The sequence below is a fragment of the Salvelinus sp. IW2-2015 genome, unplaced genomic scaffold (genome assembly GCF_002910315.2).
Source record: "Salvelinus sp. IW2-2015 unplaced genomic scaffold, ASM291031v2 Un_scaffold5250, whole genome shotgun sequence".
Classification (NCBI taxonomy): Eukaryota; Metazoa; Chordata; class Actinopteri; order Salmoniformes; family Salmonidae; genus Salvelinus; species Salvelinus sp. IW2-2015.
In genome coordinates this window covers 35012-48331 of record NW_019946515.1, presented here as the reverse complement: position 1 = coordinate 48331, position 13320 = coordinate 35012, and the positions used below count along the sequence as shown (strand labels likewise).

Here is a 13320-nt window from a genome sequence, read left to right as displayed (position 1 = left end):
CTAGGTTTGAATATTTGGAGTGGCCCTGCCGTTACTCACTATTGTGCCTTAAAGTCCCAAACCTCTTGTACTTGCCGTAGGACTAGCCTTATGAAAGGAGGCTAAGCACAAGTTCACAAAACAATCAACTTACTGGCACTGCTAAAACGGGGTTATCCTTCAGCTTTCCAATCAACGTGTATCCATCCAGGTTGACTATACCTCTCTGGGATGTGTTCTGAGAGTCCACCATAATGCAATCCACGAACAGAGTTACAGAACGCTTGCTGACTTTRAGTAAGATATTGTGCCATTGAGAGTTGAAGAGGAACGGTAGGAAAGGGAAAACGGCCGTCTCTCGTGTTTTATTCAATGTTGTGAAGGTAAATTCAAGAGACAGCGATTCTCCGTTCAGTCTAACGGCAAGCTGCTCTTCGCCGTTCACATCTTGCATTTGCCAAATATTCCAGTTCTTGGTTACGGTACTGCCGTTCATTCGTAAAACTGTCACAAACGCAAATTCCTCCGGTAGTCCAAGGGGATACGCTGATCTGAAACATGGAGAGAAATAGTCACTTATCTTGTACATATTAGCCTTTGATAAATTGGCTAATATCGCCAATGCTAACATCGCCATGCATAGTAGGCTATTCATCTACATGCTTTACACATCGAGTCCAGAGTAATTTACAAAAAAAGTGTATATAATTGTAGTTAAATTATACACAAGTGATGCTATGGCTAAAATAATGTATACTTCTCCTAAAGTGAGCAGTGGCCCTTCCTGTGGCCTATTAGCGCGGGAGGTAGCCCAGCGGTTAAGAGCGTTGGGCCAGTAACTGAAAGGTCGCTGGTTCGAGCCAACTAGGTGAAAAATCTGTCGATGTGCCCTTGAGCAAGGCACTTAACCCGAATTCCTCTTGTAAATTGCTCTGGATAAGATACTGCAATGTGCTGCGAGTTACCCTGATTCAGCACCATGGACAGGGACATGACCGGTAGATGGCAGTGTTCACCAATACTGCAGCTCTCTGGCCAATTACTGCAGAACCGTTGACCTACAGTATATATTTAATTGTACTATTGTTCCTGGGGTTCTCCCTAAGATCTGGAAAGTGGCACCGTCCAATCTCCAAATGATCTTGCCTTTCCAAACTTTTAGAATCCCTGACCAACTGTCAGATAAGAACTTCTCGTTCTATTCTTAATATGAATATAGTTTTAAACCTGGACATACTGTAGCACCGGTTCAGCTGCTACCTCCTTTTAGATKATGTGTTAAGTTGCTTGGATCATAAAAATCATTGTGCTGCCTTATTTATAGACATTCCCYAGGCCCTTGACACTGTTGAACATCACACTCTCATTTAAAGGTTGACTGAAATCTGAATRAGGCTTCTTGCAAGTGGTTTGAAAATGATCTGTCAGACAGGGTACAGTGTGTGATTTCTGATGGTGTCAAGTCTAGGTTCCTGGATATTAGGAAAGGTGTACCACATGGGTCGGTATTGGGACCTGTTCTCTTTACTTTTTATATACATAATATTGGTCTATTTGTTCAAACATTTTAAAATATTCATCTGTATGCAGACGATCCTGTTATGTATGCCGRTGCCCCAACTGTAGACCAGGTGTTGTTAGAGCTGCAATCTGACTTTGTTGCCTTACAGAATGCCCAGTTTATTTTTTWAAAAGTTGGACTTAATGTGGGCAACACTAAARATATGTTTTTCTCTAATTCTCACACTTTTTTTCCCAATGGACTATATATTWATTAATTAAATGGTTCTCCCATCAATCAGGTTCCTGCCTATGAATATCTGGGCTTTTGGATTGACAAGGATTTATTGTTTAAAAAACATACTGTGACAGGTAGCCTTGTGGTTAGAGCGTTGGACTAGTAACTGAAAGGTTGCAAGTTTGAATCCCCGAGCTGACAAGGTAAAAATCTGTGGCTCTGCCCATGAACAAGGCAGTTAACCCACTGTACCTATGCTGTCATTTAAAATGAGAATTTGTTCTTAACTGACTTGCCTAGTTAAACTAAACTTGTTAAAAAGCTAAGATTTAAAGTGGGCTTATTTTTTTGAAATAGATCTTGCCTCTACCTAAACAGCAGGAAACAGATTGTACAGTCAACTTTCCTGACAGTTCTTAACTATGGTGACACAATACCCAGAATGCAACAAGCAGCCACTAACTACTCTTAACCCTTAGGATGCTGTCTACCATAGTGCCCTTCACTTTATCACAGATGACAGTTTTAATACTCACCACTGCATCCTGTATCAAAAGGTTGGCTGGTACCCATTGAAGTCCCGTAGATCAATTCATTACTCCCTTTTTTGTTTACAAAGCTTGTTTACAATTAGATGTTCTGGTGCTACTCGGGCAGTTTAGAGTGTTAATTGAATACCTAGTAGCTGAGGACTGTAACTGTTTTTCATAAATGTTGTGTTTGTATTGATTGCCGTTTTGTTTGACATTGTATTGGTTGTTGTATTGCTGTGATCAGGGCACTCTTGGGATTCAGACCATGMTCTCAATGGGTTTTCCCTGAATAAATAAAGAATAATCATTTTATAATAATAATACATTACATCTACAGCACTAGCTGCCCACTGGATCTGTGCTATTTACCTTGTGTTAATTCTGAAGTTGAATGCTGGCCCTATTTTYTAGGCAACATGTTGAGAGGTTGATCCAGGCCCCTTTTGAACTGTTCCTCTTCTGGCCAGCTCAGCAATGTGAAACTGGGACATGATATAAAAACCTGTTGGTAGGATAATGTACATTAGGGATACTTGTGGACATGGATAGTTTTAATTTGTTTTTTTTATTGTTTTTTATCTCAGTAGTTTGAACTCTCACCTGGGAAACTATCCTCTCCGACCTTAATCGGAGACACAGGCCCTGCTCAGTTTGAATGTCAGCTCCAGAGGAAAAAGACACCCCTGCAAAGAGGAAGAGACAGACTGACTTGTCTTGGCTGAAGTAGGATATGTATGTGTGTGGTGTGTGTGCGTGCGTGCGTGCGTGTGCACATCCAATGCCCCCTTCTTCCTAGCCTGCACCAGTGCTGATTGCCTTGTAGCCTGACCTTCACACTGAAAGAAGCTGCTACTGCAGTGATTACAGTACGTGGACAGACAGACATCCAATCACCCATCCAATCATCCAGTGTTTGGAAAGCTGCTGCACTGCTGTACGTAGCCCTGCTGTGAGCACTGAATAAATATTATCTCTGAGTATTGGTTGTTTCCTCTTAGGCCTTACACCCTGGCTCGAGACTTGGCATCTTGGCTCACTGATGCAGTCCTACCTAGCTGCACCATTGTATCAATCAGTTTCTTACCATCATGAAATGTTGAAATAAGAACTGTTCAAGAGTCACATCATCATCAATTGAATTCACATCGCCTATACATTCAGCTTTTGCCAGGGTTTAAGAAGATATTTAAACGCACTACTCTATTGTCTGTATGTCTTCTACAGAGTATTAAACAATATTACTCTGCGAGTGAAGGCCTGTGCTGAGGCATTGTGGGATCATATAGCATAACAAGTAGAGGAGGACCTCCCTAAAATACAAATGGCATGTCATCACAGATGTTAGGAACGCAGATGTTAGGACACAGATGTTAGGAACGCAGATGTTAGGAATTGCAGATTGCTTAGGAACACAGATGTTAAGAACACGATGTTAGGACACAGATGTTAGGAACACAGATGTAAGAACACAGGGATGTTAGGAACCAGAGTTAGGAACACAGATGTTAGGAACACAGATTGTAGGAAGCAGATGTTAGGAAACAGATGTTAGTAGGAACACAGATGTTAGGAATGACAGATGTTAGGTTAGGAACACAGATGTTAGGAATGCAGATGTGTAGGTTAGGAACACAGATGTAGGAATGCAGAGATGTTAGGTAGGAACACAGATGTTAGGAATGCAGATGTGTTAGGAACACAGATGTTGATAAGAGTTAGACACAGATGTTAGGAAACACGATTTAGAGTTTAGAATACAGATGTTAGCAGATGAATAAGCCCTCTTTGTACCAAAACAGAATTCCTATATATAGAATCCTATATCATCAACAGCAGGGTTCTGCAACCCTCTTCCTGGAGAGCTACCGTCCTGCACGTTGTAACTTCCAACCCTAATCTAGTGCACCTGATTCTAATCATTAGCTGTTGATAAAATTGAATCAGGTAGTTACAACAGGGCTGAGCAAAAGTCTACAGTAGGGGAGCTCTCCAGGAACAAGTTGGAGACCCAGATCTACAGATTTGCAGTTCAGTTAAAAATGTATAGCCTAGTCTGTGAACTTTAATACATGAATGACTGTATAATAGCAGCATGCATGCATAATGCAAGCAATACCTACATACATCAATCAATAAATGAATGTTTACCTTTTGAATCCACCATTCAGTAGGCCTTAGCAGGTTTGTTGGTTGGAAGAGTCTGCCACAGGTCCCAGCTGTTGAGGAACAAGAAGAACCTACAAAATAACACAGCTGGTAAGACTGGCAAACTGAGGAGGTTTTCTTTGAGGCGTGACTTATACTGTTCTCTGGGGTGGGGAGTGGGTCCGCTGGTTAAACACTGTACTAGGGTTTAGTATCCCATATCAAATCAAATTGTATTTGTCACATACACAGTTTACAGCAGGTATAAAAGGTGCCCCTCAACAGTGCAGTACAATATCAATATCCATAATAATCAAAAGTCAAGAAGTAGTAAGAAGGTATTATGCATAGTAATAAAACAGTTATGTACACATCAGATATACAGTATAAATTATGAATGTACTAGTCAAGGATGACTGTTTTTACAATTATAAAGTGGATAGTGTCTTGGTCACACAGGTGAATAAATAGTGTATAAATGAACAACAGCATTGACGTGTGTGTGTGTGTGTTAATGTGTGTGTGTGTTAATGTGTTTGTGTGTTATGGTTATGTGTGTTTGTGTGTGGTGTGTGTGTGTGTGTGTGTGTTGTGTGTGTTGTGTGTGTGTGTGTGTGTGTGTGTGTGTGTGTGTGGTGTGTGTGTGTGTGGTGTGTGTGTGTGTGAGAGAGAGAGAGCTTCTGTGAAAGGGATGGCTGTATGGAGAGTCAAGGCAAAATAGTCTCTGAGCAGATAAACAGCTAGGGCTTAGCTGCTCAGCCAGTCTGATGGCCTGGTGGTAGAAGCTGTGTCGTCAGAGCTTTGTGGTTCGAGACTGGTTGCTCCGACACACAGTTTGGTCTGGTGGTAGAAAGCTGTCTCGGAGCCTATTGGTTCGAGACTGGTGCTCCGACACAGTTGTCTGGTGGTAGAAGCTGTCTCGGAGCCTGTTGGTTCTGAGACTGGATCTCGACACAGTTTGGTCTGGTGTAGAAAGCTGTCTCGGAGCCTGTTGTTCTCGAGACTGGTGCTACGACACAGTTTGGTCTGGTGTAGAAGCTGTCCTCGGAGCCTGTTGTTCGAGACTGGTTGCTACGACACCGTCTGGTCTGGTGGTAGAAGCTGTCTCGGAGCCTGTTGTTCTGAGACTGGATGCTCCGACACAGTTTGGTCTGGTGGTAGAAGCTGTCTCGGAGCCTGTTGGTTCGAGACTGGTTTGCTACGACACAGTTTGGTCTTGGTGGTAGAAGCTGTCTCGGAAGCCTGTTGGTCGAGAGACTGGTTGCTACGCACCGTTTGGTCTGTGGTAAACTGTCTCGAGCCTTTCGGTTCTGATCGGTCTCGACACGTTGGTTGTGGTAGAAAGCTGTCTCGAGCCTGTTGTTCTGAGACTGGATGCGTCCGACACAGTTTGGTCTGTGGTAGACAGCTGTCTCGGAGGCCTGTTGGTTCAGACTGGTACGTCCGACACAGTTTGGTCTGGTGCGCTAGAAGCGACGAGCTGGTTCGAGATGGATCTCGCCGTTCGTCTGGTGGTAACATAACGCTGTCTCGAGCCTGTTGGTTCGAGACTGGTTTGCTCGGACACAGTTTGGTCTGGTGGTAGAAGCTGTCTCGGAGCCTGTTGGTTCGAGACGGTTCGTACGGACACCGTTTTGGTCTTGGTGTAGAAGCTGTCTCGGAGCCTGTTGGTTCTGAGACTAGGATGCTACGACACAGTTTGGTCTGGTGGTAGAAAGCTGTCTCGGAGCCTGTTGGTTCGGCAGGACTGGTTGCACGGACACCGTTTGGTCTGGTGGTAGAAGCTGTCTCGGAGCCTGTTGGCCGTTCTGAGACTGGTTGCTACGACACGTTTGTCTGGTCGGTAGAAGCTCGTCTCGGAGCCTGTTGGTTCGAGACTGGTGTGCTCCGAACACAGTTTGGTCTGGTGGTTAGAAGCTGTCTCGGAACCTAGGGTGGCCCAATAGGGTTATCTATAGGTGGCCATAGGCCATATCCATATGGCTAGAGTATCGTATCATACATAGGGGTATCACAGGGTATCCATGGGGTATCCACAGGGTATCCATCAGGGTATCCACAGGGTATCCAGTCCAGGGATACAGGTTCAAGTATATGGGTGCCATATTACCATACTAGGTATCAAGGTATTCCAGGATCATACGGGCCACAGGTATCTTAGGTGCCATAGGGTGGCCCATAGGGTATCCATAGGTATCCACAGGTCCATAGGGATCCTAGGGTATCCATTAGGTTGCCCATAGGGTGGCCATGGGTATCCAAGGGTATCCATAGGGTGGCCCATAGGTTATCCCATAGGGTTACCATAGGGTACAATCCATTAGGGTATCCTAGGTTATCCCATAGGGCTCTGGTCAAATAAATGCACATAGGGTGCCATCTGGGACATACTCCATGTTTTATCCATGCTACCGTGTACATACAAGTCAAAGATCAAATAAAGTAGAATGTAAACGACTATTGGCTCCCAATATGATATATTATTTTGTAGCCTATAGCCTGCAGTAATGTGTAATACATAGCCTACATCAGGGGTAGACAACCCTGTTCCTGCGTTGCCACAGGCTACTGCAGGATTCTGTCCCAGCTAGGCAGCAAGCTGAGCTGAGCAACGTAGTTAATTGATCAGTCAGTGAGGCCTAAATTCAACACACTTCGTCTTCCAGGTCGGTTAATCTAAACATGAAGTTTCTGCGGCCCTCCAGGACCAGGTTACCTACCCCTGGTTTACATATAACATTACAGATATCTTTGGGAGTTGCATCATTCCTTTTTCACAGTATCCAATAGATGTCAGAGATCACATGTCAACAGAAAGTTAACAGAGTAGTCTAAAGACTACTGCACGTCTGTGTCTTGCAAAGCGGCAGGGCTTTTATGGCACAGGTGGTCGCCACCCTACAGGGTCACTGGTTCAAGCCCTGTTCTGCCAGTTCCCCCTCAACCACTATAATAGATAGGAGTTATAGAATATGATTTCACATTTACCCTGCCATGCCTCATCTCCAACCATATCCAGATGGAGGGGTGTACCAAGCAATCCATCTAAAACTCAATCAGTGAGGAATCTGGATCTGTCATATCAGTCCTAACAATTACCACTCATAGAGAATGATAGAGGACTCTTCTTTGTATCGTCCTATTATGGAGTTCTGTGAGCGAGCCATTGAGGCCATCTCCATTTTGAAGAGTAGTCCATTTTCAATGAGGTGATAAACAAACTGAAAGTGTGCATACTACACCTTGATGCTTGAACTGGTTTGAACAGCTAAAGGCATGGTTGGGGACTTACTGCCACCTGCAGGTATGGAATATTTGCTCACAGGTATAATTCATTGGCTGATCCCTCCTGATAACCTGGATGGCATTGTTGTGATCCCTCCTCAACACATAGGAAGTCCCACCCAGTAAACACTTAAATATTGAAAGCCCTCACTGACCCTGCCGAAGCTAAAACAGGCTTTTGGGCACTAGAGTCCTCTGTTCATTCTCTATGGTACCTGAAAGAGAGGACTTCCATTTGGGCTGATCTTTAACCTGCTAGCACCTCCCCCGGTAAAAGGGGAATAAGGCAACCTCAGAGTTACACACAAGGATACTTAATTAAACCCACACACACACACACACACACACACACACACACACACACACACACACACACACACACACACACACACACACACACACACACACACACACACACACACACACACACACACACACGGATGAAATGTACATGGAAAGGTAGTGGAATGGTAGTAGTTCTGTACTGGACAGAAAACAGGGTAATGAATACATTGTACATTACTTGGTAATTGTAATGAAGGACTGTATAAATGGGTATGCTACCAACGATATACACAGAGGCAGAATGCAATAGGCAATAGTAAAAACTATAAAGATCAACAAGCAATAATTATATACATGTTACACACTCACTTTGTGCTAGTACACCATCCCACATGTCCAAAGAATTATGAGTGAGTCCAGCTGTTGTTGTGCAGGTCAGAGATGAGCTTGCTGGTCTCTCTGTGTCTGCTTGAAGGAGACTGAGAGAGAGAGGCAGGATCTGGGGATCTGGAACCAAAGATGTGATTGGCTGACCTCACTGTGTGATAAGGCCCCTGGCAACCATGAGCCCTAGCAAACAATCGGTTTGGCTATGGCCAGAGGTGTGAAGGGCAAGTTCATGATTTGACCTCGGTTATTTCCGAGTTCCCAGATGTCTTGAAAGCAYCAAAAGAGTCACYSGCAAGGAGGTCAGAGTACCACTTGACAGGATCTGCGCAGCAACTGCGCAGTTTTTATGTTCGAGAACGTGCGTGGTCGCTTCCAGTGTTTTCCTTTTTTTCAAACCGAACGTTGCTAGCCTTGCCAGGCTGCCGAAGCTGTGTGCAAGATCAAGGGACTGGATTGACTACCCATGTCGTTGTCCCGTTTGGTTTTGAAGTCGGCTTAATGCTGTTTTGTTATAGTATTTCGTATTTTAACTATCAGAAGAAGTGATCTGTCGTCACAGAATCTGGTGAGTACTGAGTAGATCAACGCGCCAACGAGCTAGCTAGCTAGCTACTAGATGACGGTAACGATACAGCACAGATCCGATGTGTGAAAATAAAGCCATTGGCTGCTGCTTTACAGCTTGAAAGATTAGCTAGTTAACTAGTTACGAGTTTAAAGTTATCGTGCTGGCTAGYTAAGTAAGGACGGTTAGCTAGTTACTGCAAAACTAGCAATGTGGTGAGACTGACAGCTACTTTAACTAACGTTAACTACTGAAGCCAACACATTATCTATATAACGTTAACTACTGTACGTTGTTGACTCAATATGTTGTTGTYTGTTTATTCCGAAGGAACACCAGCTAGTTAGTTAGTTGACAGAATTCCCAGTTAACTAGTTATCTTGCTATGACGTKTTGATGGTAGAAGCTGGCTAGGTAGCTAACTACACTAGGGAGACAGATTTTGTGTGGTGATTCATTCTGTCCTTGTTTTCAGTAGGGGATGGTCACAGAATATTTCAACATCTGARAATGATCCTGTGAAACTTTTGAGGAAATAGTAGGCCTATGTAAGTTGCTCAATCAACAGGACCTATATAAACTAAGTGTTTTCTGCATGTGTTACATAGCTAACTAACTACCGAACCATAACCCTTAATTAGTACGCTCCTAGACCTGGGGATATAAATGTTACTCTCACCTGAACTGTCATACGTTCCATCAGTCAAGGTAACTAGTTAACGTTAGCTAACTAGCTATACCATGTTGTTATACCTCTTCTCAGTCATGACTTGGGCTATTTCTTCTCAGTAAGTTGTCAAAATGTTATTGCTGTTCAGTTGCGTAACTAGCTAGCTTGCAAGCTACCTACACAATGTTGAAGTATCCTCATGGACTCACTGTCAAGAGTGTGACTAGGTTGGAAAAAGAGGCAGGTAGACTACAGGTATGATTGTTAAAGACACTCAGGGAGCATTCACAGACACAGGTAGCGTAGTTGTTTTGCTTGGCAAAGATCAATAAACTGAAACTGTCATATTCATGATTGGAGCTTACTGTTTCTCTACAGTCATTTAACTTCCAGGAATAGCACTGGCTTCAAAAGACCAGGGAGTGGAGTGTGAATTCCATAGATTATTATAAGGTGAATTATTAATCAGCCAGTGCACATAGCTGCACTCAGGAAGGAAACGGGTTGGCTCCACACTACGCAGCTGATTAGAAAAGCACATGCATACTAGCTGAGTATACTGTACTGTACTGTAACCTAGATGTGTTCTAGTCTGCATCATGCTGAGTTATGAGGGAAGAACAATAAGGGCGACTCTGGTTTATCTTAAGTAGGCTACATTCCCCTGTTGCCTCATCAGTACAATCTGTAATGTTGTCTTAGATCTAGACTGTATTGTTGTGCATTATTGTGTCAGTTCAGTTGTGAATTGTGATTGTGTTGCTAAATCTCAGTCATTTGACTGTTTGATTGTTTGTTCAGTTAGTAAATGGGTAGCTGGCCATGCAAACAGTAGCCTAAACCAGCGTGCGCACTCTGCCTTGCAAAACAAATACCCTGCTGGACAGGTAGACCCTACTGGTAGACATAACTTAGTGGATTTGGCTTTGTAACTACTCGGAGCAGCTCACCACCACAACGTTTTCAAACTAGTTCCAACTTAAAGGAACCCATTTGATCACTCAAACTGAAACTTTGCACTCAGTTGAGAAATATAAGACATGTTGTAATTAAAGTTGGCTTGGCACCACTATCTCTGGCCCTGTTTCAGATAGCCATGCCATCTCCATTTGAATGCACTTTGCTTTGTGAAGCATGCAGATGCAGGTACGGGTGTTGTCCCATATAAGAGAAATGTGCAACAGGTTTTAACATGCCCTGCTCCCAGCACGTCCGCTTTATGACATGGCTATGGAAACTATGGAAACCCAGAGACGGTGTTCTCATGCAACACAGTGTTCTCATTTTCTTGCAGCCTGTCTATGGATGATGCGACTGTTAGAGTTAGACAGTGATATGCTTGTCTATCCTATAATGTATGTGCCTGTATTAATAAGTAAAGCATTGCCTAGAGGAGGAGTGCTGATCTAGGATCAGGTCCTCCCTGTCCACTCATTATAATCTAAAATGCATAACTGTTCCCAGATCAGCACTCCTACTCCGAGGAGAAGCTTTATGAATACGGTGTTGATATGATTAAAGTCAATTCCCTGCATTTTCACTCAATAATTTACAGCATTCCTTGCTGTAAGATGKAGAGCTTGTTATGTATGGGGGCTTGCCTTGGTTGTTTATGAATACATAAGAGTCTCTCTGGTTATCTGCCTGAGAAAACCATGCCAGTCTTGTTGCTTGTCTCCCTCCTTCATCTCTGAGTGAAAGAGTGGGGGCAGGGGGATAGAGAGAGAGGAAGAGAGAAACGGACAGAGAGAGCCGGAGAGAGAGGTAGAGACGGAGAGAGAAAGTCAGAGATCAGAGAGACCGAACATGACAGACCTGGTGGGAGAGAGTGTTAGGGAGAGATCTAAGCAGTCTGTATTCAAGGCTTCCTCGGCATTAGATATCATAACAACCCTGCCAGCTGTACCCTCTCTGCCCTACTTGGCCTCTTTCCTGTGTGTTTTCTAAACAACCCAGCCCAGGTCTCTTTAGTTCAGTCACATCTAATCCATATATCTCCTTCAAATCTGCAGCCGGCCATATTGTCTTCCCCTCCAACTCCAGTCTGCTTTCCTTGCCAGGAACATGGCACCATTAGATCCACAAGACTGTCATTTATTCATTTCTCACATGAGTAATTTAAAGGGCTTCTGGGTGATTTTGCTTTGCCAATTTCTCTCAGCTCCATTGCGCCAAATCTGCCCTCTGGGTCTTCGTTCCACCTGTGTGTGTCAGACTAGGTTCAATTCTCCTCTGTCCCTAAGACTTGGCTTGACTAAGTTGAGAGCAAAACATATTGAATTAATTTAAGACCTGTAGGAGAAGAGGCCTGTAGGAGGCTGTGGAGGCCGTGTTAGGAGGCCCGGGTAGGAGGCCGAGGAGCCCTGTAGGAGCCTGTAGGAGGCCTGTAGGAGCGTACTTGGTGTATTTCTAAAATTGTCCAGTAGTTGATATAGTATTTCAGGACCTATTTTAGCGTGGTTGATTCATAGCTGTTCCTTCCCCCCCCATACCTCTCTCTCTCTCCCCCCTCCTCTCTCTCTCTCCCCCTATCCCTCTCTCTCTCTCTCCCCTATCCTCTCTCTCTCTCTCCCCCTATCTCTCTCTCTCTCTCCCTATCCCTCTCTCCTCTCTCTCCCATCTCTCTCTCTCTCTCTCTCTCTCTCTCTCTTCTCTCTCTCCTCTCTCTCTCTCTCTTCCTCTCCCCCTTATCCCTCCCTTCTCTTCTCTCTCTCTCTCCTATCCCTCTCTCCTCTCTCTCTTCTTCCCTCTCTGCTCTCTCTCTCTCTCTCTCTCTCTCTCTTCTCTCTCTTCTCTCCTCTCTCTCTCTCTCTCTCTCTCTCTCCCTATCCCTCTCTCTCTCTCTCTCTCTCTCTGTCTCTCTCTCTCTCTCTCTCTCTCCTCCCGCTTCTCTCTCCTCCCTCTCTCTCCCCTATCTTACTCCTCTTCCCTCCCCTCCTCTCCTCTCTCCCCCTAGATCTCTCATCTCTCTCTCCCTGCTATCTCTCTCCCACCCTTCTCTCTCTCCCCCTATCCTCTCTCCATCCTCTCGCTCTCTCCCTATCCCTCTCTCTCATCTCTCTCTCTCTCTCTCTCTCTCTCTCTCTCTCTCTCTCTCTCTCTCTCTCTCTCTCTCTCTCGCTCTCTCTCTCTCCTCTCTCGTGCTCTCTCTCTCTCTTCTCTCCTATCTCTCTCTCTCCTCCCCTATCTCTCTTTCTCTCTCTCTTCTCCCCCTTATTCCAAACGTTCTCTCTCTGGCATCGCCCCCTTCTCTCTCCCCCGATCCCCCTCTCTCTCTCCCCTCCACCCTCTCTGTCTCCCCCCACCCTCTTGTCTCCCCCCACCCTCTCTCTCGTTTGGCTGAGCTGCCCAGCCAATTTAGGAAAGACATGGTATACTTCGGAAGCAGAGTTACCAGGCAAGCCAGCAGCCCTCATGGGTCTGTTTGCGATTGGGTTTGTTCGGTGCTGGTTATTGGAAAACAGCTGAGCCAAGTACGACTGTGCTGTTGCTGTGCACTAGGTGTGTGTGTGTGTGTTGTGTGTGTGTGTGTGTGTGGTGTTCCTTTTTCTGTGTGTGTGCTGTGTGTGTGTGTGTGGTGTGTGTGTGTGTGTGTGTGGGTTGTGTGTAGGTGACTGCCTGGGTACCTGACCGCCCGAGGGTGTTGTGTGGTGATGGGAACACATGCTCCACTGTAATGTCTCTAAACTTAGTGTGGAAAGAAAAGACCTGGGAGGTGTTTCCTCTGGAT

General features: G+C 44.7%; 1 long non-coding RNA gene across 1 annotated transcript; it reads right to left on the bottom strand.

Moving 5' to 3' along the window:
• Positions 1–139: 139 nt before the first annotated feature.
• On the bottom strand, positions 140–3562 carry LOC112078095 (uncharacterized). Its single transcript, XR_011478451.1, has 4 exons — positions 3493–3562; positions 2851–2933; positions 2620–2752; positions 140–530 (listed from the first exon to the last, which is right to left on the bottom strand). It is a non-coding gene; the product is annotated as an uncharacterized lncRNA (long non-coding RNA).
• Positions 3563–13320: the final 9758 nt, after the last annotated feature.